The sequence below is a fragment of the Equus caballus genome, chromosome 1 (assembly GCF_041296265.1).
Source record: "Equus caballus isolate H_3958 breed thoroughbred chromosome 1, TB-T2T, whole genome shotgun sequence".
Lineage (NCBI taxonomy): Eukaryota > Metazoa > Chordata > Mammalia > Perissodactyla > Equidae > Equus > Equus caballus.
In genome coordinates this window covers 176348368-176375778 of record NC_091684.1, presented here as the reverse complement: position 1 = coordinate 176375778, position 27411 = coordinate 176348368, and the positions used below count along the sequence as shown (strand labels likewise).

Sequence of the window (27411 nt, the reverse complement as noted above, 5' to 3'; positions counted from 1 at the left end):
AGGAAGTAAACGGTCTTGAAGAAGGAAGGAGCAGAGCTGTCAAGCTCAGCCAGAGGAGCTGGGCTTCCCCAGAAGGCTGCCCAGAGCAGCAGCTGCTCCACACGCCAGGTGTTTGCCCTTGGAGGCGGAAGGTGAGTCAGAACTCAGGGGCCCCAGACCCTCCCTGCTTGTGTAGGGTCTGTTATCTCACTGGTCCTCACTATATTTTTCTTCTCCTGTTGTCTTTATTGTCAGAAGCAAATAATGGAAGAAAATGAAGAGCTTTTGTTCCCAGCCAGTGCAGTACTCAGGTTTAGAAACCACGGAGGAAGTCTGGACTCCATCTGAGCTAAACTGTGAGCTGCCTGGGTTTTGAAACAATGAGGGGAGCAGGAGTAAGCTGGTCATTCTTCGTTTTGTCTGTTTTTAAACTTTAAAAAAGTAGTTTATCCTATACCAGCACTCTGCAAACTGTTTATTATTTAACATTTAAAAAATGAATTGCATTTTTTTAAAAAGAAATATATTTACTTGGTGTAAAATGTAGGTTTCAAAAGCAGTAAAAAGTAAAACTACTCCTTTCACCTCTGACTCCTTAGTCATCCTGTTTCCCTCGCTGGAAGAAACAAATCAATGATATATTTTTGGGATTTTTCCATGTTGATACACGGAAGTATAATTCATTCATTTTAAGGGACGCATATATTCCAATGCATGCAATTAACACAATTTATTTATCCATTCTTAGGAAATTTAGGCTTTTTCCAATCTTTTGCTAATAGGAAAAGGTTGCAATGAGCATTCTGTGATGTGAATTTCTCTAGGGATGTGAGGGTATATCCTTGAAGTGGAAAGGCTGGGTTAGAGAGTGTATGTACCTTCGCTTGTCTTGGAAATTGCTCAGTTGCTTCACAAAGTTATTGTTCCAGTTAACGCTGCCAACAATACTTAGTATTACAAAGCTTAATAATTTGTGTTAGTCTACTAGGTGTGAAGCGCTGAATCACTGTGGTTTTTATTAGCACTGCCTGACCACCAAATTGTCTTTTCAAATATTTCTTAGCCATTCGAGTTTGCTCTTCTGTCAGTTGTTTGTTGTATCACTTTCACATTTACATTTCATTGTTTTCCTTAAGGATTTTCAAGACTTCTTGATATATTCTAGATGCTATTTTTCAACAGATCACTGTAAATATTGTCTCCCAATCCATAGTTGTTTTATGCATTACGCTGTTGCCTTTGGTTAAACAGAAGATTTGCATTTTCAAGTAGTCCAATTTACTCGTTTCTGTCTATTGCCTTTGAATTCCACATATTTTCTGGAAAATAGAAGAAATTAACTTTTTTCAAAACTCCTCATTATTTCTCATAATGCTCGGGTACTCCAGAACCTCTGGGTGTGTGGTCATCTCAAGATAATTACTTGGACATATCAAAGAATACTTTCCATCTTCAACTGTACATTTGCAGGACTGGTAAATATGACTGCCTCAGGAAGGTCTTTCCTATCTCTTGAAAAGGGTAGGTTAACCTGTCATGTTCTCTTATAGTTGTTTTTCCTTCAGAGCACTTGCTGCCGTTCATAATCATATACGTGTATGCACACTTGGCTAAAGTATGACTCACCCCTTGAGATTAGAAACTAAACCTGTCAGTGCTACTGTCTGATTCCCTGGGCTTTGTAGAGTACCACACACAGAGAAAGTACCCAACGTATCTTTTCAAATGAGACAAGTGCCCGGACTTGGACATTCCATCTCCATCTCTTTTATATAAAACCTTTCACTTAGGGAGTTTTTCTCCAGTGGTCCTATGAGTTGGCCGGCTTCCCCATATCGGCTCAAACAATGGAAAGGTTCAGAATTTGCAGGAAGTTGCATCTCTATTTTTGCTCGAAGGCCCACCGTGGTTTTCTCTTTATGAGGTTACCTAGTGGCAAGTGTGAAGAATCAACAGCTCTTCCGACACAGCAGATCTTAGACGGGTGATTTGTGGTGACAGCAGACAACTGCAAGTTTATGGTTATTGGCTAATCAAAAGGAGTTCTCAGCCTTAATTCATCCCCCAAGCATTTTGCATTTTTGCAATGACAGATTTTCAAGGGACAATTTTATTCTTATTAAATTTAGGGCATTGAAAGTAGTGTCAAGGTTACATTATGACTGATTAGGCCACGTTGGAATGTCTGCCTTCCATCTGGATGCCATGGCACAGGGTTAGCACATATGCACCCCACTCACAATGCTCTATTGTCTGCCTGACACAGGTTTTCCTGAGTATATCATATACCGTCCTCTCCTGAGTCAGGCTAGAGCTTGCTTTGGAAGTGAGAATTCAGATGAGAATATTGCTGTGGCACATCAGGTGTGGGGCATACAGTCGTTTTATATAATGAAGGAAAGATGAGAATGGAAATCACTTAGGAAAGAGGAAGTTCACTGGAATTCCAAATGACAAAATTCCGTCTTTATATAAAAAGTGAATACCAAGATTACACAATTGGTCTTCACTTCTAGAATGTCACGTTCCTGGAAATGAAACTTAGTGGTGGAAGGTGGTGATTTACAAGAAGGGGGCTGCACATCACACCATCTAAAAGCCATCCAAAAAAGGCAAAGAAGATGAGAGCAAATGCCAGAAGTGAAATATCTATAGAGAAACAGAAAAAGTCATAGATCATGTTTTTGTTGCACGGATTGAAAAAAATGTGAAAATGTGCTAATTTTTGACTAGTCAGTTTTAAGAGATTCGTCCAAGCCTGGTACTCTGGAGATCCCAAGAAGCTCCTGGAAAGTCATTCTGCTTTCCAGCACTGATTCTTCAAGAGTCTTCTGAGTACCTACCAAATAATTTATAAACTATCACTTTGTTTCTCACCACTCTCTCCTTACTACTCCACATCCATCTCCTCTTAAAGTCCACATCTTCTCTGTTTTGCATCATGTCTTATCATCTTCATCATTTTTTACAACATTCAATAAAGCTCTCCATGTGCACTGCTCCCAAGGTTGTCATCAAGCAGCCACAGCGCACATCCAGTTATTCTTTCGTTGTTTTAGTCACTCTCTGGTTAGACAATCACACAACTGTAAAACAGGAAGAATGAAGTATGTGGAAGAGTGGAGGAAAATACAACCACTTTTGAGGCCAATAATTTTTTTCTGGTGACTTTGTAGGACTGAGCCCCAACTCTTCCTTTGTTACTAAAGTATTTGCTAATATAGACGTCTCATTTTCCCCACAAGATGCTTGCCTTCAGAAGGCCCAAGTAAACATCCTTCCCTCAGTGAGGCTGAGAATCTCAGAATGCTCTTTGTAAGGCTGCCATGCTGGCTTTACTCTACCTAACAAAGGAGTTAGGTGAAATTTCTGGTTTGTTTCCCAGTAACTCCTTGTAAAAGGAATAAGAAAAGGCCTTCCATCATAAACCCTGGTTAAGTGAGAGGGTAGAAATATCCCAATGCTGCAACAAGGGAATCCCATGTGAAGAAAAGATTGTAATGGAAGGATATCCAGGAGGATTATTTTGTTTGTAACTTATGAGAAGATGTCTTCTGAACTTGAACTTCCAGCTTGAGATACAAGGAAGAAATGCCAAAAATGCTACTTTCCCATTTTGTTCTGTTGTAAGTCCTATAGAAAGCACAGCCTGAAGCAAAGATTATGGTGGGAACCATTTATTTGGGTGGTGCAAGGCTGAAAATGATGGTGAGCAAAAAGGATTAAGTCAAGGAAAGATGCCATGCAATGAGATATGTGACATTGCCTCAGTTGCCCACTACTTCACAGCAAGCTGCTAAGAAAAAAAGGCAAGCTTCTCCGCAAGCTTCATCAGAACATGGAAGTTCTCCAGAACAATTGCAAGGTGTGTCACAGGAGGAGAGGAGCATTCAATGTCTGAAACAAAATCTGAATTAATTGCTTGCTAAGAGAGAGCTGCATTTGTAAAGAACAGTGTCTCTGAACCAAGCAAGAGCAAATCTTGTATAGGATTTGGAAGTGTGAAATCCAGAAATTGGTGAGCTTTCAGCAGTGTGAATGTTTTGGCATTTGCTGTCTTTTCGTCTGTGGTACAATGGACATTGGGATGAGGTTGTAGCCGGCTGGCTGATATGATCTGGCTCCTCACTTGTCCTTCGGGGAACCAAGTTTCCCGCCTCATGGAACTTGCTCTTTCATTCAAGCCCAAAACTGGAGGGGCAACTAGTAGAGATGGGGCATCAACTGAGAGGAAGAAAGAAGAGAGAGAGAAAGAGAGACAGAGAGAGAGAGAGAAAGAGAGAGAGAAAGAGTGCACCCAGCTGGTTTAATCATGAAAGGAAAAGGGGCTTTATCAGTAAGTTAGAGAGTGACTGAGAGAGTCTGGTCCTGGCCAGTAAGGACGAAGGAACAAACTCTTCCTGGGGAGAGGGCCTAAAGGGAACAATATCCCAGAATTACTGGGAATATCACTTCTTCCTTCTCAGTTTTTCTTAAAAATGAACAGATCCTTTGAGCCCAAGCTGCTACCCCCACACTGTATCCAACAGTTTCTGACTCTTGTTGCCCAAAACCTGGAGAAGCCAAAGCTTTTTCCCCCTCCAGCTCAGTGAGGGACCATCACAAGGACCTCTCTCTCTCCTGGACCCACTACTTAGCAGTTGGTTGCAGGTGTGCCCTCTCAGGGCAGGAGAGGAGCTCGGCCTCTGTGCCCTGATGATCTTCCCTGAACAAGAGAACCCAGGGCCCCAAATATGGGAACAACAGGAGAGTCAGAGCACCAGGCCCAGGGAAGCGGCATTAAAGGTAGAAAAAGAGCCAGCAGGGCTCCTCCATTCCAGCCCAGCCCTGCTCCCTTCCTCAGATCTACTCTTCATATTCTCCCCCTTGAATCTCCATAGACTTCCTGAAAGGATCCCACTTGGGGTCATTCCCAGACTCAAGCCTGCCCAAGGGAAAGAGCTGGGAGAACACCAGAGTCGCACACTGCATACAAAGCATCCGAGAGTGAAGGGCTTTCTCACAGTCTTGGGGAAAGGATGGAAACCTTGGTTATCTTACTAGACTAGGGGTTGGTTAAATGGTTTCTGTAGGTTTTACAGATACCATTTGTTAGACTCAGGAAATTTCTTTCTGTTTTGGTCTGATAACAGGTTATCTTTGTTATCATGAGTGGATGTTGATTTTTATCAAATGCCTTTCTGTCTAGTGAGATGATATGATTTTTCTCTTAGATCTGTTTGTGTGGCAAATTGCATTAGTCGATCTTTCTAAGTTTAAATGAGACCTACACTATTGGTATAAACTTCACTTGCCTGTGATGCTTTAACCTTTCTATGTATTGTTGGACTAGTTTTGAGAGTTGATATTGTTTAGGGTTTTGTGTCTATGAATCATGCATGAGGTTGACCTGTACTTTTCCTTTCTTATCCTGTTATTTGTGTCAAGGATATGCCAGCCTTATAGAACGAGATGGTAACATGCCTTCTTTTTCTCTTTTCTGGAAGCATTTGCAGATTAAAAGTTTTCCTTCCACGGGGTGGCTGGCCCCGTGGCCGAGTGGTTGAGTTTGTGTGCTCCACTGCGGCAGCCCAGGGTTTCGCCTGTTCAGATCCTGGGCGCGGACATGGCGCCGCTCATCAAGCCACACTGAGGCAGCGTCCCACATGCCACAACTGGAAGGACCCACAAGTAAACAATATACAGCTATGTTCCAGGGGTCTTCGGGGAGAAAAAGGAAAAATAAAATCTTTAAAAAAACAAAAAAAGTCTTTTTCCTTGAATTTTGGTAGAAATTAACAGTGAAGCCATCTAGGTCAGTTCCCTATGTGGAAAATATTTGATGGCTGATGCAATTTCTTTGATAGCTCCAGTATTACCTAAGGTGGCAATTCCTTCTCGAGAAAGTGTTAGGCAGTGATATTTCTATTTTGTCTAAAATTTAAAATGTGTTAGCATGAAGATCTTAATAAGATCCTTGGCTTATCTTTTAATGGTCTGCAGCTTTGTAAAAATATTCCCTTTTTAGTTCCCGATCTTAAACATTCGCACTTCCTCTCTTTTTTCATGATTAGTTTCTCCAGAGGCTTGTCAATTTTATCAGCCTTTTCAAATAATTAATATTTGCTTTATTAAATCTCTCTCGTGTGTTTTCCTACTATTTCATTAACTTCTGCTACTTATTATTTCTTCCTCCCGTTTCATTAAATTTATTCACTTATCAATTCCTACTTCCTTGGGTTATACGATCACCTCAATAATTTCAGCTTTTTCTAATATGTGAGTTTTAAGACTATAAATTTTTCTCTACATGCTTTAACTGCATTTTGCAATTTTTAATAAGTACTACTGTTGTTATTGTTCAACCAAAAACATGTTCTATTTCTTTTTAAATTTTATTTTGACCTATGGGTTATCTAAAAGTGTATTTCTTTTTTTCTAATATTATAAGAATTTTTCCAGTTACCATTTTATTGATTTCTAGCTTGATTATGTTGTGGTCAGAAAACATTCCAAAGATTTGCATTTTTAGAGTTTCTCAAGATTAGCTTTAGGGCCCAATATATGAGCAATTTTGGCAAATGTTTTGTGTGTATTTTAAAAATTTCTTAACATTGGATGCAATGTTCTAAATCTGCTATTAGGTCCAGGTGGTTCCTTGTTTTCTTTAAATCATCTATATCCTTATGGAATTCTTTTATGGTCTACTCACTATAATAATTCTTGAGGTGATGGTAGGTTTATTTATCTCATTGGAGTTCTTCCAATTTTCGTTTTATAGATTTCCTGGCCATATAATAGGTGCATTAAAATGTAAAATCATTTTGTCTTCCCGATTAATTGATCTGTTTATCGTTGTGTAAGGACCCTATTTCTCTTCACAGACACTTTAGATTTGAAGTCACTTTTGTCTGGTATTGATACACCTACAATGGTTTTCTACGGTTACTGTCAATAATGGTAGATCCATTTCCTTTCTCTTACTTTCAACTTTTTAGACCTGTCTATTGCACAGAGCACATCTTTATGTTTGTTTTCACAGCTGCCTTGAGATTCTTTGAATTGTAACTGGAGTATTCAGGATGCTTACATTTGACATAGTTATGGATATATTTGCTTTTAAGTCTGCTCTGACTTTATGTTTTGCGTTTCTCCCAACTATTCTATGGGTTTTTTCCCCTCTTCTTTCTTACCTTTTCTTGGATGGATTACTTTTTACCTTTCCTTTTTTCCCTTCTACTATGTGGAAGTTATGCATTGTTCATATTATTTTAGTGGTTACATAAAAGTACAGGATGTCTCCACAACTTCTCAAGGATTAAATTTAATCAGTAGGTTTACCCTTCTCCCTGAAAATGCAGGAAATGCAGGTCTTCTAATCTCATTTACCTTCTCCAACAATTTTGGATTTTAATTCTACCCTGTTTTGTTAACACATTAGAAATCGTGATTATCATTTTAAATAAACAATGTTCATTTTTCTTTAATAGTTTCTAGTTACTAGACTAGTTTTGTTTTTGCCATATTGTGCTCTAATAATTTCTTCACATATTTCTTCCACTTTATAATTCTCTAATGTGTTGTCTTCAATGTGCAAGCAAATCTACCCACTTTATTTTTAATTTTGTTATTTTGTCAGGACTAATTACCCTGAAGTATTCAAGAGGGGTGGGGGTGAAAGCATTTAATGATTTTTCCAAATCGTTTTTCTTCCCTTTTGTGATGTTAAGAAGATGCTACCAACCACCCTGAACCAGACCAACCTATGACCTTGGCCTTATTTTAAGTGCTAACATCTCTCCAGGAGGACCTTAGGCCAACCTGCAGTATGTGGAAACCTGTTTTCCATCTGAGCCTGTACAGCCAAATACCCACCTCTCCCTTTCTTTTTTCCTTTTTTGATGAAGATTAGTCCTGAGCTAACATCTGCCACCAATCCTGTTCTTTTTGCTGAGGAAGAGTGGCCCTGAGCTAACAGCAGTGCACATCTTCCTCTACTTTATATGTGGGATGCCTGCCACAGCATGGCTTGAGAAATGGTGCCATGTCTACACCCAGGATCGGAACCAGCAAAGCCCAGGCCACCAAGCAGAAGGTGTGAACTTAACCCCTGCACCACCAGGCCAGATCCATCCACCTCTCCCTTTTGAAACTCCCGGTCTTCATCTGAAATAAAAATCCCTGCTTCCCTTTGTGCGGGGATGCCATGACTCCAGAAATGATTCCTCATGGTCTCCCATTTGCTGCAAAGACGCCTTACTGTGTGAGTCAGCTCCTTCTGGTGGATAGTCTGATTTCACTTGCCAGGAGAAAACCCACTTTCGTTTTGGTAACAATTTCATTTTTTATATTTGGAAATTCTGTCTATTTCTTTATCCAATCACTAATGACACTTCATATTTTCCTGTTCCCTCCATTTTTAAGTTTGTATTATGTTATGTGCAAGATAATTCCAAAATCTCAAGCACGTAGTTGCTGATCTGTCCCCACTAAGAGTTATTTCTGCTGGCTCTCGTTGATGGGGTCACGTTTTCATGTGTTCTTTGGCATTTTGATTATGTGCAGCTTGATACTTTCTAAAAGATTTTGCATGTGTGGTTGGTAGGGGCTGAGGGTAGCAGGCTTCACAAAGCCTGGAATAAAGGTACCTTCTTCAGAGAGGATTTACAATGGCTTTGATGAGGATTTTAGGCTAGTTAATTTTAAAACTGCAGATGAGAAGCAGGCTCTGAGGAGTGGAATTTGCTTGCGCTTTGATGAGAGACAGTTGCATTTGTGAAGGAAATCTCCATGCCTCCCTCTCTGTGCCAGGAGGAAGAGGGGATGGCCTTATCTATGGAAACTCTTAATGGGGAAGGCAAGAACTTGAGTTGTTTACTGACAAATAAAAATGGCAAGGAATAGGCTATATTGGAGTATATGAGGAAGCCATTCTGTATAAACCTAATTCGGCCTGACCTGGTCTTTCCAAAAGGGCCTGACCGAGGCCATTGAGCATGCATTGTATATCTGCTTTAGATATTCCCTATGGCAAGAGCAAAGGCCCTTGAGATAAAGGTGCAATTTCCCTCCCCTTCCCAAAGTTGGCATTTCTTTAAGGATTAAGCATCTTTCCTTAGCCTAGAAACTGATTGCTGTGCTCACCTGTGACCCCCCAGCTTGAGACAATAGACTTGCTTCCTGCTGGGCCCACCAAGATAGCAGACTCACTACCTGCTGTGTCCATCAAGCTCTGTGCTGTCAGGGCAATCTTGTGACTACTGTGGGAGGGACATTTCAATCATATGTGAAACATCCTGTTTGGGGGTATATAACCACTCTGTACACCTCACTTCTTTGGTGCCCTTTCTTCCTTCGGGAAGAAAGGCCCTGGGCCATGGTCCTCAGATTTCAGCTCAGAAAAAACTCACCCAAATTTTCATTTATAGACTGACTATGGATTATTTTCATCGACATTACTGTCTGGCAACCTTATGTAACTGACCCCCCACAACATCCTCCTTTGTCTTTAGCTGAAGATAATATTTAAGCAGTGACTTCTGCCATTTACTCAATCTGGTTTCATTCTTATCTAAAAGTTGTGGGACCACCCAATGGCCAGACCCTACCGGCACTGATACTATTTTAACTGTTTTACATCTTCTTTCCTTTGTCTTGCAAAGAGATGACTCACATACCTATGCCTAAAATTTAGCCTTCCTCTCTACCCATGTTTGCAGCAGCAGTGGCTCCTCCTGCCCATGGGTCCTGTCCCTACACAGCAGCTCTGACTGCCCATGGGTCCTGTCCCCATGCTATTCCACACTATTCTCTAAATAAAAGAACACTACTGCCAGATCTTGAGACTCCAAGAAATCTTCCTTTCGACTCCTCGGCTCACTGACCCCACATCAGCTTCTGCCTGGCCCCAGGAGGCATTTCCCTTCTAAACCACCTGGAAATTGTCGACGAAAATAATCCATAACCAATCTATAAATGAAAATTTGAGTGAGTTTATTCTGAGCTTAAATCTGAGGATTATAACCCAGGAGAGTCTTTCCCATAGGAACAGAGCACTCCAAAGAAGTAGGGGTATACAGGGTGGTTATATACCCTCAAAGAGTATGTTTCACATATGATTGAAATGTCCCTTTTACAGTAGTCATGAGGCTGCTCTGTCAGCACAGCGATTGATGGAAATGGCAGATAGGTCTGCTGTCTTAGTGAACGACGCGGGGTGGCAGGTGTGTTGCCTCAGGCTGGTCTGTCACAGATGAGTGCTGCAATCGGTTCCCAGCCTAAAGAAAGATGCTTAATCTTTAAGGAGATGCCAACGTTGGGAGGGAGAGAGAAGTTGCACCTTTATCTCAAGGGCCTTTGCTCTTGCCATAGGGAATCTCTAAAACAGATGTACAATGCATGCTCAATGGCCTCGTTTAGGCCCTTTTGGAAAGATAAGATCAGGCCGAATTAGGTTTACACAAAATGGCTTCCTCATGTACTCCAATATATCCTATTACTTGCCATTTTTGTTTTATCAAAATCATGCTGGAGACCCAATGAGAACTTGGGCTGTAAATCTTCAGGAAGGCTGTCCCTGGTCACAGCTTCTCAGAATCCGATTGTTTTTCCCTTTCCTCCATTTTCCTGCATTGTTGAGTACCAAGGCTCTCTTCTCTGTGGAGGGTAGAGTTAGTTCTGCTCACTGTTATTCTAAGGGACGGCCTGTGGGGCCCCAGATTAACAGGAGGAGAGTTTCTTACTTGAGTCTCCATATTGGTTGGACCCAGGGCCTTCACTTTTATACCTCTTCCCCCAAGAAATCACCTAAACGGAAGGCCCAATTGTTTACATGGCAAATACCTTCAGGGAAAAACCAGCTTGAGTTATCGTGACTTCTGCTTACCTTTCCGGGTTTCAGAATTAATATCCAAAATTTAACCTGACATTCCCTCGGTGTCTTGTCAGTATGTCAACGCTTTAAAAAGGATGTTTCCCCCTGTTTTTCCTTTAAATTTTTTTCATTCAGTTCGTTGGTCCAAATAACCTGGCCTGCTATCACTAGAGATGGAAGTCAGGGTGTTACTTTTGTATTTATTCAACCATCCTTGATTCAGTTTCTCTTGTGAAGGACACAATTAGAACTATTTCACCTCGTCACTGCCCTATCATTTTGCCAGTTAGTCTTTACCTCACAAAATCACAGAAAATAGTTCAATGATTACGTTTTAGTGGACTCTTGCCCTAGTCACATGTGAAAAGACAGTTTAATCTCAGTGTGCAATCTTCAAATTCATCACAGGTTGGTTTTCTTCTGAGGAAGTTTCCGCTAAAAAGCTAATCCAATCTGGTATGCAAACTCTTCCTTTACTTTGGGATCCTATCCGCTCCTGAATTTCAAAAATTCCCTTTTCTGGATTTGGGGGAGTCTTGTACAACTTAGAAAAATCTATGGTTGTCCAAGGGGCTAACTCCACTTCAGATCACTGATGTTTGATGGTCAGGCCCTTGAGCAATGGAAAAGGGAAAGAGAAAGGCCTGAGAAAGCTGCTGAAGGGAGTGTTCTGACCCAGTAGATGTGAGACCAAGGTTGGAGCAGGAGAGGGGACGGAAATGTCCCCACCCACCCCTTGGTCCTCATGAGGAGGGGTTGAGCCTCTTGCTCCTCCCTATATATTGCTAGTACTTGATGGGAACACTGGCCCCATCTACCTGTGTAAAGGTGAGGTCCTAAAGATGAGAAACACAGTGATGAAATGGTACTGCACTGTGGTAATGACTATGGCAGGGCAAGAACCAGAGAGTAGTTAATGGGCCAGGATCCTGGATGTCTTCTCCATTCCTTAGCAAGTTTCCCAGCAGCAAGGAGAAACAGTTCAATAATTCAATGCCATTTGTTAAAATGTTTATATTATATTGATATCGAGTCAACACAAGGTTGACACAAGGGAAGCCACATTGTAGAAAAGAAACCATATTGTAACTTTGAATGATCTCTGATTAACTAGTCCAGGCGTACCCTATTTTGTGACCCCTCCCAGCTGCTTTAAGATGGTAACTTTGTTCTTTTGAGTTCCTTAGTAATATGATGACCCCCGGGCAGAGAGCCTATGCTGATAGCCATCATCAATGACAACTGAAAAATCAGGGTATAGTGCCTTGTTCCATTCTCTAATGCATATCCAATAAATCAAAGGACTATCAGGAACTGGGACCAGATGTCTGCCCCACCTGGAGATCAGATGGAGGCACCACCCAGAGACCAGCCGTCTTCCCCACCTGGAGACCAACCCCCTATAACCAGCGTGTAGTCTGTGCTCTGTAGATGGTTCTTTTGGACATTAGTCCACCATCATTCCTCTTGCTATCAAGCTGTAACAAAGAAATCCTTTCTCTCCTAGCACTTTGCCTCCTGACTATGGGCATGTGTTGCAGCAAGCAACCTCCCTTGGCCAGTAACATTACGACACAATAATTCCACTACTGCGAATATATCCTGAAAACAGACTGTGAAACACACATACACTCACGTTCACAAATGCCTACAATAAACAACAAACTTTGAGCATAAAGATGCTCATCTCAATATTATTTAAATTTGTCAAAAATTAGAAGCAGCCTAAATAACAAAGTGGAAAGCATTAACTATAGTATATCCACATAATGCAGTATGATATAAACATAAATAAGAATTTTTGGAACCTTACAGAAAACCAGGCTCAAAACCTTAACTGACTATTTGCATCCTCTCACTCCCAAAAGAGAAAATTATTGAAACATCAAGTTAACATTTTAGCATATTGGACTGGCAACGATTTAAAAAAATGACAATACTCACTATGGGCATAGATGTGGAGAAACTGCCGTAGAAATTTCTTGATATTGAGTACATAATTGGTACAATCCTTTTAGATAGCAATTTGATGACTGTGGGCTTTGTTTGTTCTTCTTTCTCTAATTTGGTTAGGTGTAGTTTAAGGTTGCTTATTTGTGACTTTTCTTGTTTCTTAAGATGTGTCTGTATTGCGATGAATTTTCCTCTTAATACAGCTTTTGCTGTATCCCATATGAATTGGTATGGCATTTTATCCTTTTCATTTGTCTCCAGGTATTTTTTGATTTCTTCTTTAATTTCTTCAATGATCCATTGCTTGTTCAGTAGAGTATTGTTTAGTCTCCACATCCTTGTGCCTTTCTCAGCTTTTATCTTGTAATTAATTTCTAGCCTTACAGAATTATGATCAGAGAAGATGCTTGTTATTATTTCAATTTCTTTTAAATTTGTAGAGGCTTGCCTTGTTTCCCAACATATGTTCTATCCTTGAGAATGTTCCATGCGCAATTGTGGAGAATGTGTATTCTGCTGTTTTTGGATGAAGTGTTCTGTATATGTCTATTAAGTCCAATTGTTTTAGCTTTTCGTTTAGCTCCACGATTTCCTTTTTGATTTTCTGTCTTGGTGATCTGTCCACTGATGTGAGTGTGGTGTTGAGGTCCCCTACTATTATTGTGTTGTTTTTAACATCTTCCTTTAGGTCTGTTAATAGTTGCTTTATGAACTTTGGTGCTCCTGTGTTGGGTGCATAGATATTTATAAGCGTTATTTCTTCTTGATGAAGTGTCCCTTTGATCATTATATATTATCCCTCTGTGCCTCTCTTTACCTGCCTTATTTTGAAATGTGTTTCATCTGATATAAGTACTGCAACACCTGCTTTCTTTTGCTTGCTATTAGCTTGAAGTATTGTCTTCCACCCTTTCACTCTGAGCCTGTGTTTGTCCTTGGAGCTGAGGTGTGTTTCCTGGAGGCAACAAATTGTTGGATCTTGTTCTTTAATCCATTTTGCCACTCTGTGTCTTTTTATTGGAGATTCCACTCCATTTACATTGAGGGTGATTATTGATACATGTGGGCTTAATGCTGTCATTCTGTCACTCGTTATCTGGTTTTCCTGCCTTACCTGTGTTTCTCGTCCTGTGTGTTTTAGCCTACCCATTGACTTCTGCAATTTCTTATGCTGGGTTTCTTAGATTTTTCCTTATTTATGTTTTGTGGCTCTGTTCTGTTTTTTAGTTTAGTGGCTACCGTGAAATTTGTATTTTGAGTCTCATGTATAATATAGTCTATTCTCTGGTGGTCTCTTACTTACTTGGCCTAGACTGATTTAGTCCCTTTGCTCTTACCCTCCTAAATTATTATTTTCATCTCTTATTCCAACTCGTGTTATGAGTTTGTAGTCAGAGTGATAAGATCGTCTTTACTTTGGTGGTTTCCTTACCTTTATCCTAATGCTATAGTTGAATATTTGCTATCCTATTCTGGTTCTATCAATCTGTCTCCCTACTCTGTGGTTTGTGACCCCTTTGTCCCTTTTTTCTTTTTTTCAGGTAAGAGAGCCTTCTTGAGGATTTCTTGTAATGGAAGACTTTTGGTTACAGATTCCCTTAACTTTTGTTTGTCTGGAAAAGATTTAATTTCTCCTTCATATCTGAAGGATATTTTTGCTGGATAGAGTATTCTTGGCTGAAGATTTTTATCTTTTAAAGTTTTAAATATATCACTCCAGTCTCTCCTAGCTTGTAAGGTTTCTGTAGAGACATTCGCTGAAAGTCTGATAGGAGTTCCTTTGTAGGTTATTATCTTCTGTCTTGCTGCCCTGAGTATTCTTTCTTTGTCTTTCATTTTTTCCATTTTTACTACTATATGCCTTGCAGTAGGTCCTTTTACATCGACAAATCTAGAAGATCTGAAAGCTTCCTCAACACACATTTCTCCCTCAATCCCTAGATTTGGGAAGTTCCCTTCTATAATTTAATTTAGGACACTTTCTGCTCCATTTTCATTTTCCAAGCCCTCCGGAATTCCGATGATACTTAAATTATTTCTCTTCATTGAATCCGCTATTTCTCTGATATTTTCCTCATTCTTTTTAATTCTTAGTTCTCTTTCTTCCTCTGTCTGGAGCCATTCAGCCTGTCTATCTCCGATTATGCTAATTTGCTCCTCTATGGTATCTACACGGGCATTCAGGGTATCCTTATTCTGTTTTATCTGATCCATTGTATTTTTCATCTCTAGTATTTCTGTTTGATTCTTCTTTATAGTTACAATCTGTTTTGTGAAGTAACTCCAGAACTCCCTGACTTGTTTCTCTATCTTTCCCTCTACCTCATTGAGTTTTTTGATGATAGCTACTCTGAACTCATTTTCACTTAGTTTACCTATTTCCAAGTCCTCAGGACTTAATTCTGTGCTTTTATTGTTTTCCCTCTTGTCTGGAGCTTTTATAAATTGCTAGATGGTAGAGGAGTGGTTTTTGCGGATGATGATAGTATTCGGTTGCAGTTACAGCCTGTTGCCAGTAGATGGGGGATGAGAGCCATGTGTTCAGAGCTCTCCGCCTTCAGGCAAGATGGCCGTGCCCAGCGCGGGTTGGGGAGGAGGGGCACTTTCTCTCGCCCACCGAACTGGATTCTGACCAGCTCTCATTCTCTGGTCAACCGGGGCCCTGGTTTGATGGGTCCTCATGCATGGAAGCTTTCCCCCATCAGCAGGTTTCCACTGCAGTGGCTGTGGGAGTCCTGGATGATCCCTGGTCACACGGCCCCTCCCCCACTCCTTCCCTCACCTGTGGCAGTGATCCCAGTCTCTAGGGGAGGGAGTGAAGTGATCTCTGGTCCCATTACAGCTCCTGCGAGGCCGGCTGCAGCCTCTCCGTCCTCTGTGGTCATGTTTCTGTAGTTTTCTGATGGTCTGGCATTAGGATTATTGGCTGAAATTCAGTTTTTCCAATGCTTTGTTGTGGTTTGGAGGGGAGAGAGTCCCGGGTCAGCTCACCCTGCCATTTTGCTCCACCCTCTCCCTAGATAGCAATTTGCTAATGTGTGCAGTAAGTCAAAAAAATGCTAGGCAGTATGCTCTATGACTTTGGTCTGAGTAGCACATTTTCAAGTCCCATGTCTGACCAGGCAAGGGAAACAAAAAAAAAAAATGAAAAAATGGGACTACATCAAACTAAAAAGTTTCTGCACAGCAAAGGAAACCATCAACAAAACAAAAAGACAACCTAACAATTGGGAGAAGATATTTGCAAACCACATATCAGATAAGGGGTTAATATCCAAAATAGACAAAGAACTCACACAGCTCAACAACAAGAAAACCAACAATCCAATTAGAAAATGGGCAAAAGATCTGAAGAGAGATTTCTCCAAAGAAGATATACTGATGGCCAACAGGCATATGAAAAGATGCTCAACATCATTAGCTATCAGGGAAATGCAAATCAAAACTACAATGAGGTATCACCTCACTCTGGTCAGAATGGCTATTATTAACAAGACAGGAAACAACAAATGTTGGAGAGGGTGTGGAGAGAAGGGAACCCTTGTTCACTGCTGATGGCAGTGCAAACTGGTACAGCCACTATGGAAAGCAGTTTGGAGTATCCTCAGAAAATTAAGGATAGATCTACCATATGATCCAGCTATTTCACTGCTGGGTATTCATCCAAAGAACTTGAAAACACAAAGGCATAAAGATACTTGCACCCCTATGTTCATTGTGGCATTATACACAATAGCCAAGACATGGAAGCAACCTAGGTGCCTCTGAAGGGATGAATAGATAAAGAAGATGTGGTATTTACACATGATGGACTACTACTCAGCCATAAGAAATGATGAATTCTGGCCATTTGTGACAACATGGATGGACCTTGAGGGTATTGTGCTGAGTGAAGTAAGTCAGAAGGAGAAAGTCCAATACCATATGATCTCACTCATAAGTAGAAGACAAAAACAACAACAAAAAAAAACATAGCATTGGAGATTAGCCTGGTGGTTACCATTGGGGAAGGAGAGACGGGGGAGGGCAAAAGGGGTGATTAGGGTCACATGTGAGGGGATGCACTATAATTAGTGTTCGGTTGGTGAACATGATGTAATGTATACAGAATTCGAAATATGATGTACATCCAAAAAAAATAAAAATTGAAAAAAGTAAATAAAAAAATAGAAAACATAATTCATGGAATAATCTATTAAAAATGCAAGTATGCTTTGAACTAGCAAACCCAGTTTATGTACTTATTCTCAGAAAATGGGACAAGTACTTAAAGGTTGTTCATTGCAATGTGGTATATACTAGCAAAAAGTTTAAAAATGAGAGCAACCTTGAACTAAAGCAAAAAGAGCATCAGTAAGTAAATTGCTGTAAGTTCATATGCCACATGCAAATGACAAAATAGAAGCAGCCATTGAAATGATGACTAGTATTTCCTGACAGCCATATATGACCATGTGATAGAAGCAGGTTACAAAATCTCATGTGTGGGAGAGCAATGTCACCAAGATGGCAACATAGGTCATTCCTGACTTTGCTCCCCCTCATGAGAAGAACAACCAACAACTATTCACGAACATAACACCACTGAGAAAATCTTAGAACAGAGGACCGAGGCTGAAGCACCCCCTGCACTGCAGGGACCAAGACAAATCATGTTAGAAGGATGATGGATGTTAACTAAATCATTGCTTTGACTATTTCACAATATACGCAATTCAAGTCATTGTGTTGTATACTTTAAACGTACGCAGTGCTATATGTCAATTACACCTCAATAAAACAAGGGAAAATTCTTATGAGTAACATTATCCCTTTTTTATTTTATGAAGTATACATATTTCCATAGTAAAATACCTATTAAAATAGACAGGAAAATGTTGGTGGCGGTAGTAAGTAGGCGATGAATATTAGATAATGCTATTTTTTTCCTGCTAATTTGGCTTATTGGTATTTCCTTGAATTATATTTTTGTGTATTTTGAAGGTGAAAGAAGGGGCTGTGACCCAAGAAATGCAGTTCCTGAAGCTGGAAGAGGAAAGAAACAGATTCCCTGGGAAACTTATGTTGGATTTCTAGCCTCCAGAACTGTGAGGAAATACATTTCCACCCTTTAGAGACATCAAGTTGGTGAGAATGTGTTGCAGTGGCCATAGGAAAGTAATACGGAGCCTCAGAAAAAGCCGCCCCCACTGACAGCTGTAAGTATGGACAGGCACCCCCTCAGGACTCTCACCATGTGGCTACTGGGTATTAAACTACGCCTTTGTGTGAAGAAAATGGTGGCTATTTCTCCCAGGCTCTGCATCCCCAAGCCGGGGATTAGCCCTAGTGAGCCAAGTTCAAGCTCACACCTGTGTGACAGCACGGCCTGCGCAAAGCCAGGCAGCAGCTCCAGAGGTGCAGCCTCACAGAAGCTCAGTGGGTAGGGGCTAGGCCAGGGTCAAGCTGGGAGAACACTCGAGGCCAGGGCTGGACCCCAGGACTGCCCCTGATCTCCCACACAGACCCAAACAGAGACCACTCACCTCGGGGAGATGGGGAGAGCAGGACCACACGGAGCCCAGCACAGTCCTCCCTTCCTCTGCGTACAGGAGACTCTGGGGGCTCCTCCTGTGTAACAATGCTGCCCAGGGCATGGTCTCCTTTGGATGAAAAATGGAACCCTCGCAGGTCTTCACCAAGATCCCGAGCTTTCTGTCCTGGAGAAAGAGATCAAGGAGAGCCCCCTCTTTGACTGACCATTTTCTTGGGGAAGAGTGCAGACCTCCCTGCATGGAGGCTGCCATGACCTTAATAATTAGATGGAAATGACTGATTTCTCTTCTATTTGTTGAACAACAGTCACTGGGTACCAGCTGTGGGCAGGCTAGCCTCTGCTTATGTTTCTCCACAGTTTTCAGCATGTTCCTCTCTCCCACCTCCCACCACCTCCTCATAAACCCTTGCTGTGTTATGAGCCGGCTTGCTGCTTTTCCACACCTCTTCCTGGATGAGCTCCTCACATCCAGCCCCATGGCCCCTATGGGCTAGAATTGGCTCATAGACCATTCACTCAGAGCCTGTCTCTTTGTCACCTGTGGTAACCTGGCTTCTGCCCTCAGACTTTTGCTGCCCACCTGGGCTATAGCTGCCAGTCAAGTAAGGGAGGGAGTCTTTGCAGAGGGACTGATCAGCATTACTTTTGCCATCAATCAGCAAGCAAACGAATATCGAGCACCCGCTATGTGCCAGGCACTGGAGGCTCAGAAGTGAACGTGGCAGACACCAGTCCTACCCTCATGAAACTTACAGCCCAAAGGACTTTCATCAGAATTTCCCCAAGTTTCCTTTCTTGTCCAGGCTGGTCAGATTGCTCTGAATCTGTGGGGGAAATCCAAACAAGTGAAAATCATCTTGTCAGAGAATAACAACATCCATCTGTCTTACCACTTCCAGTTTTCATGTGCACTGTCACATTTGTCTCCTGAACAGCAGTGTTTGGGATTAGAAATGAAGTTTCCAGTCCTGTGGTCAGTGGAGCCCCACCTCTGGATGGAAGAGAGATACAAGGAGGAAAACACAACCAGGACAGCCATTTCTTTATGGTTTACATCTAGGGTGCCCTATGGGTAAAAAGTTCAGTACAAACACTGACTTGGAAGACATACCCCAGTTCCTTATCTTCCTTAAATCACACCAGATCAGGGAGGCTCACGTGGTGTCAGAAAAATGGAGAACAGCCTCCAACCCACAGGCCACCATGGTTACTGCTCCTTAGCATTCAAGGTCACAGTGACCCTCAAAATTGGCCAGCTCTTAACTTGGAGGCCACATGTGTGATAAGAGCCTCTGTGTTGACACTGGTTCCCATGGACCTGGTCAGTGGAGCTGGGCATGCAGGTCAGGAATCCCCTCCCAGATCTTGATGCTTATCTGGCTTTAGAGTTCAGTCCAGTCACAGCAGTAGATGAATATCCCCCGACCAAAACACACACACAGCAGACTCACTTTCACATGTGGTAAGATCTCCCTCTGGGTTCTCGTCACCCTGGCAGGTGTGCCTTCTCACATCTTATTGCCACAAAGACCTCTGCAGCAGAATATTTTAACGATCTTGGCCACTTTCATAACATGGGGAGAACAGTTGTGTTCACACAGCTTTGGTCTGAGGGCTGAAAATCCTCCTGAAGCAAAGATATTCCAAGATCATGCTCAGAAAGAGAAAAGGAAGGGAACAAAACAAACAAAAATACACAACTATACACACACAAATATATATGATACACAAGTATATATGAACACATACAGACATATATTTCAGTGTGTATCATATGTGAAATATGCATACATGTGTCCATGTACATATGTGTAGATACAGGTATAGGTATGGAAATGTGATTTCAAAAAGCTACCTGGGCACATGCATAACCCATTTGAGAGAGATTTCTATGGCTAACAATGTTTACAAAGCCTCTGCTATAGCCCGATGCTCTTATGTTAGAGGAGGACATGAGGCCCAGAAATTGATATGACTGAGCAGGAGCTCAGGGCTCTTAAGCTCCAGGTCAGGTCGTCCTCAACTGAGAGATAAAGGCTCAGAGCTGCAAAGTTTTAAGTGATCTTATGTCTACACCCAAGATAACCTTCCTGGCCCCTGAGGAATCTGTTTGCCAGCCTCTCTCACAACAATTCCGTGGAGAGGAAGCTCCTGGGCCACCTGAGTGCCATTCTAAGAGAACTCTGATTGTCAGAACACTCTCCTTTGCTGAGCTAAGATCTGCCCGCTGTGGCTTCCACCACCTCTTAGAGTGATATAAAAGAGAGTTTGCAGCTGGGCATGCATGTGTGCTGTGCATGTATGTGTGTGTACACATTTTCTGTAACCATGTGACCTTGAGCACATCATTTAATTTCTCTGGGTCTATTTCACTTTACAATGTGATTCCTGAGAATGCCCATGCAGAGAGTGGAGAATTCAGTGAGATCATATATATGAATCACATATGCCTGGGAACATAGTGAGGTGTCGATTCATAGTAATGCCCTTGGCCTTCTCTCTTCCCTGATTTCCCCCAAGCTGTATTGTGTTAAAAAGCAGAGACCAAATAAAGACCCATTTGAAGATAGCATGATGCACACCCCCTCCCCCACCCATCTTTTCCTACACATGTATGCTGGGAGTTGGTTTACCAGTGGGGACCCTCTCTTTTGAGACACTCAGCAGAGCCCAGGGTGGCACCCTCTTGGGACAAAGCTTTCTGCCTCTTATCTGTTATATCCTCTATGGGGTCAACAAAAATGTCTAACTTCCCTGCCCCCGTGAGACTTCAGGAAAGATGAGATTTCTGGGAGGCAAGGGCCAAGCCAAAGACACAAGCCAATGCTAATTCCACTCATCCTGGTCCCCATCATCTCCTCAGGAGTTATCGAACGTCACTCATGACTAGGTATTTATGTGTAGGTATTTAAGATGCTCAGAGCTGCTCAGCCAAAGTCTTAACATTTCATCACCAGGGGGCCAGAAAGCTGACTCCTAAAACCCTCAGTGGTGGAGTTCAATGACTTCATGAATTAAGTGTGGTCCAGTAACAGGTCCATCCTCCATTTTCCTCGCTTAGGAACCTGAGACAAGGCAACATTAAAAATGTTTAGAGTGTTGCAATCATATGCTGGAGGTTCTGGCAAATTCAGCCAGAGAGAGCACAGAGAGAATAATAGTCTTTGGTATCTCAGTAAATTATCCTGCAGCAGGTTGAAGGGTAAAATGCTCTCAGTGGCCCAGCAGGTTTCTACAATTCCTGATTTCTCATGTGCAGCCTTTGAAGGGCAGGCTAGAATGGTCCAGATCTTCTGCTTTGTCCACATGTGGTTCCAGTGCTACTTCCTAGTACTTGGTCAGAAATAGAAGTTTAATAGCAGTGGGGGGCGGGGGCCCTACTAATAGCAAATGTCATGTCAAGACTGGAGGACAGATAGGAGACATGACACAAGAATTCTTAGGTGTGAATTATATTCTGCAAATATAAAACTTCCTTATATCTACGCTGAACCATGAGACAGAAAGAAAGACAAAGACCCACCAATTTTGCACGCGTATACTAGAGGTTCTCGTAAATGATTCAGCAGCACCCCACTTATCTACCCCAAACCAAACCATTTGCCACATCCCGTAATGACACAGTAAGAAAGCACACTGCACTAGCTCCTGAGTGAGATGGGAGAAGAAAGAACTTATTTACTCCAGAAGGTTAAGGTGTGACCTTTAGGCCCTGTGGGAATGAATGCTTTGGGGAAAGGAAATGGCCTAGGTGGGCTAAATTAATGGGGAGTTAAAGACTCTCAGGTAGAGATTTGGGGGAGAGGAGTCTTGAGTGTGATCCAAGGTCACATCAAAACTGACATCACAACCCAGAACATCACTCCCTTCCAACCTGCTCCCACCCAGAAGTGCGGTCAACACCTGCCCCCCGTGGGGAGGAGGTGGGCACACTGTTCTCACCCAAGCCCACTTCTCCTCCCCCTTCCTCTATAGTCCTCTGTCTACTCTCACCCCAGACATTGACCCACACCAGAGCTTTACTGAATTATCCCCAAGCCAACATCCACACGTTGCTCTTTGTTGGAGGCTAGGCAATGATTAGAGTGGGCAACAAGGAGAAATTAAAGGGTGTTCTAGTGGTTACCAAAACTCTGGGAATCTCATAAATTTATATCTGTCTTATAGACATTTTTCTCTCCCCAATCCTGCCCTCTCTCCCTTATCCTTACCACTACAGAGGCAAAACGGAAGTACAATCTTCCTCACTCCCACACATAGCCTAGGTTCTCCTTCACTGACACGTCTTTCCCTGAAAACTGTTTTTGATGCCCTGGAAACACCCCAGAAATTCTAAATATCATCCCAGCTTCCTAATAGGAATGTAGAGACAACTCCTATCTGAGGCAGGAATCTATTCTCAAGAGCATGGCTGAGTCTCATGGTCAAATGAAATCACCTCGGGCCCTTTATGCTTGTAGGTTCAGATTTCAGGCTGAACTTAAGAGAATGATCAGACTCAAGGAAAGTGGTTTATAGCAGCAGACTCAAATGCCATGTATGAGTACAGGAATGTCATGTCATTGTGCCATTGTCATTTCTGCAAGGAATGGCCCTGACCACATCCAATAAGTACCAGATGTGATTCGGTAAGAGGCTAAGGCCCAAGGGGATTGCCCCTCATGGGCCAAGCATGACATTCTCTTACACGTCAGGGAAGAAAATCAGGAGAATGAAGAATAAAAGCAAAGGGATTGTGTGATGTCAAGGACATTTTCCATCACAATATGATGGAATTTCCATCACAGTATGGTGGACACTGAGGAATCTTTCTTTTCTAAGAGAACTAGAGTCACATATTAAAGATAGAGATAGAAACTTTTACTCCTCAGCACCTGCTTAAATTTCCCCCAGATTCCTTGAACTCTATATGATATGGTTAAGCTTGTAGAGGTGTGGAGAAGATCCCAGACTTTGGAATCAGATCCCTGCATTCTCATCCCAAGTCCCCCTCCATTCTCATGAGCTGAGTCATGTGGAACAAGTCCCTTAGCTCTTCAGGGTCTTAGCTTTCTCATTTGTGAAATGGAAGAAACATCAGTAGGAACTCAGATGGTGGGGCAAGGATCAGTGGTTGGTGATCAATAAATATTAGCCGATATTATGACATTGGATATTATTGTCTCATTTGTTCAACAAACTGAAGAATCATATCTTCTTTTCTAGATATATTTTTATTATAAACTTTCACTTCAACACAGCTTCTTAAAATTACAAGTCATAAATGCTTTTCACCATCTTTTAGTCTTTCTCTATTTGGTCAAATCTGAGAAGAAATTTAGTCTCTCCACTGAGGCTTCTTCCAAGTAGGATTCTTTCTAGGAAGGCGCCTGTACTATACACTTTTCCACATGTCTGCCTCCTCACTGAGCTTTTCACTCCCTTAAATTTGTATTACAACTTCTGGATTTGTGAGGATGTTCTTCCATGACCTTGGCCATTTGACTAGCCATTGAGGTTAAAAGAAAATTTTCCTTGAATTTCCCACTCCCTCCATTCTTAGGCTTATCAGTCTATGCTGTAAAGGTGGCTAAGTTCAGCGCCCTAGCCTCACTGTTAAACAGCCAAACCAAGTTGGGTGAGGGCCAGGAATGAGGGTGGTGGGAAAGGGCAGGGCCTGAGACTCAGGGGTTTCATGTCCTCCTCTAACTTTTCCTTCCTATATGAGGAGCTGGTGCTTTCCAAATATACTAAAGCATGGGAGTGATTAATGAAATTATGGGACCTCTAGCAATTCCGAGGAGAGTCATTTTGGGCTGGAGTGGACATAAAGCCCTGAATTTTCTAGCTTCCAGTCAGCAGAATGACCACCAGTCATCCCAGAAACAGAGCAAATAAAGTTGCCATAGTGTTGTGCTGTGTTGACCCGGTCATGCCTTGTCTTATCAAGGGACTGACTTGTTACTTGAGACTTCAAACACCACCAAAGCCATGAACTGTATTCTGAAATATTTCTCTGCTTCTTGTCTTGACAGAGATTGAAGCAGTTTTCTCAGACACAACTAGATAGAGATAAGGTAACAGAGACTCCAGTGACCACACAAACAAGGAATATAGTCCTTGTAAAAAAGTTTGGAAAAGTCACTAAACAAATGGATAACTGTACCACTCTACAAGAAATATGCCCATCCCTTGGGCAGAGGGACAGCATTATTTCCAGAGCTACCACATTACAATATGCAAAATTCCCACTTTTCATTGGAAAATTGCAGGCACAAAGAAACAAAAAAAATATGATCCATTCACAGGGGGAAAAATAAATTGACAGAAAACATTTTGAAGAAACACAGACATTGTTCATATAAGACAAAATGTAAATTGGCTGTCTTTAAAATATTCAAAGAACTAAAGGAAAATATGAAAGGAACTCTGGAAATCAAGAACAATGTATGAAAAAGTAGATAATATCCATAGATAAACAGAAATTATAATTTAGAAGCTAAAAAGTACAACAGCCGTCATGAAAATTCCACAAGAGAGATTCAACAATAGATTGACCAGGCAGAAGAAAGAATCAATGAATTTTCAGGGCAAAGAAAAGAATCCAGTCTGAGGAGCAGAAAGAAAAAAGAATGAAGAAAATGAACAGAGCCTAAGGGACCCGTGGGAAACTATCAAGAATACTAACAGATGCATTATGGGAGTCCCAGAAGGAGAAAAAGGAAAGGATCAGAAAAAAATATGTGAAGAAATAATGGCCCAAAGCTTCCTAAATCTGGTGAAACATAGGAATATGCAAATCCAGGAAGCTCAACAAATTTCAAGGAGGACAAACTCAGAGATCGACACTGAGATACACTATAATCAAACTGTCAAATGCCAAGATAAAGAGTAAATACAGAAAGTATCAAGAAGAAGTGACTTATCATGGACGTATGATTCAAAGTAAGATTGTCAATTTCTCATCAGAAATCACTCAGGGCAGGATGCAGTGTGATGATATAGTTAAAGTACTGAAAGGAAAAAAAAGCCTGTTAACCAAGAATTCTATATCTGGTGAAATTGCCCTGCAAAAAAAATGGAGAAATACAGATATCCCCAGATAAACTAAAGCTAAGGGAATTCATCATTAGTAGACCTGCCCTACAAGAGATGCTAACAGGAGTCCTTCAGGCTGAAACAAGGGCATTAGATGGCAACTTGAATCCAAATGAAGAAAAAAGATCTCTAGTAAAAAGAACTACAAAGATAAATATAAAAGCTAGTATTAGTCTACTCTGGGTTTGTAACTCTTCTTTTTGTTTCCTATATGATTTAAAATACATAAATGCATAATAATAAATAATTATCAAATAAGAAATGCATCAACCAATACTTGTAAAACTTATGGGTACACATGTATAAAGATATCAATATGACATTAACAACATAAAGGGGAGTAGACCTGAACAGGAGATCAGAAATGAATTAAAAAATGTGTAGGGTAGGAGATCAGTTGTGTTTCTATATACCAGCCATGAACAATCCAAAAAGGAAAATAAGAAAACAATTCCTTTACAATAGCATCTAAAAGAACAAAAATCCTAGGACTAAATGTAACCAAGGAGGTGAACAAATCGTATGTTGAAAACTACAAAACGTTGCTGAAAAAAATTGAAGAAGGACTAATTCAACAGAAAGACATCGCATGTTCATGGATTGGAAGACATATAGTGCTAAGGTGGCAATAATCTTCAAAGCCACCTACAGAGTCAATGCCATCTCTATCAAAACTCCAAAGGCCATTTTTGCTGAACTGGAAAAGCCAATTCTAAAATTCATATGGAATTGCAAGGGGCCCCAAATATCCAAAACAATATTGAAAAAGGAAAACAAAGTTAGAGGACTCATACTTTTTGGCTTCAAAACTTACTACAAAGCTGGAGCCAGCCCAGTGGCACAGTGGTTAAGTTTGCTTGTTCTGCTTCTGTGGCCTGGGGTTTACCGGTTCAGATCCCAGGTGCGGACGCCTACACCACTTGTCAAGCCATGATGTGGTAGGCATCCCATGTATAAAGTAGAGGAAGATGGGCATGGATGTTAGCTAAGGGCCAGTCTTCCTCAGCAAAAAGGGGGAGGATTGGCAGCGGATGTTAGCTCAGGGCTAATCTTCCTCAAAAAAACAATCTTACTACAAAGTGACAGAAATCGAAAACACTGTGGTACTGGATAAGGATAGACATTTAGACCAATAGACTATAATTGAGAACGCAGAAATGAATCTGAACATCTATGGCCAATTCATTTTTGACAAGGGTGCCAAGACCATTCAGTGGGGAAAGAATGCTATTTTCAATAAATGGCGCTGGTACAACCTGATAACTACATGAAAAGAATGTTGTTGGATCCCTACCTAACTCCATACACAATAATAATTCAAAATGGATCAACAGCCTAAATGCAAGAGCTTAAACCATAAAACTCTTAGAAGAAAACATAGAGAAAATCTTCATGACCTCTGATTTGGCACTAGATTCTTAGATTTGACACCAAAAACACAAGCAACAAAAGATAAACTAGACAAATTGGATTTCATAAAAATTAAAAAGTTTTGTGTACTAAAGATAGTATCACTAAAGTGAAAAGACAATCTACAGAATGGGAGGAAATGTTTACAAATCATGTATCTCATAAAGGTTGAGTATCCAGAATACATAAAGAACTCTTACATCTCAACAACAAAAAGACAAAGAACTCAATTAAGAAATGGGCAAAGGACTTGAACTGACATTTTCCCAAGATATACAAATGACCAACAAACAGAGGAAAAGATACAAACATCAGTAGTTATTAAGGAAATGTAAATCAAAACCACAGTGAAATATCACTTCATAACAATTTGAATGGCTATAATCACAAAGAAAGAAAGAAAAATACGTGTTGGCGAAGATGTGGACAAATGGGAAGCCTTGTACATTGGTGGTTGGAATGTAAAATGGTGCAACCACTGAGGTAAAAACTTTGATGGCTCCTCAAAAATGTAAACATAGGATTACCATATGATCTAGAAATTCTGCTCCAAGGTATGTATCCAAGAGAAATGAAAACATATGATCCACACAGAAATGTCTAC

The 27411-nt window shown here is 41.2% G+C and overlaps 1 long non-coding RNA gene across 1 annotated transcript; it reads left to right on the top strand.

Annotated features, from left to right (window-relative positions):
* On the top strand, positions 1-25521 carry LOC102150071 (uncharacterized). Its single transcript, XR_289031.4, has 4 exons — positions 1-131; positions 235-335; positions 17768-17982; positions 24335-25521. It is a non-coding gene; the product is annotated as an uncharacterized lncRNA (long non-coding RNA).
* Positions 25522-27411: the final 1890 nt, after the last annotated feature.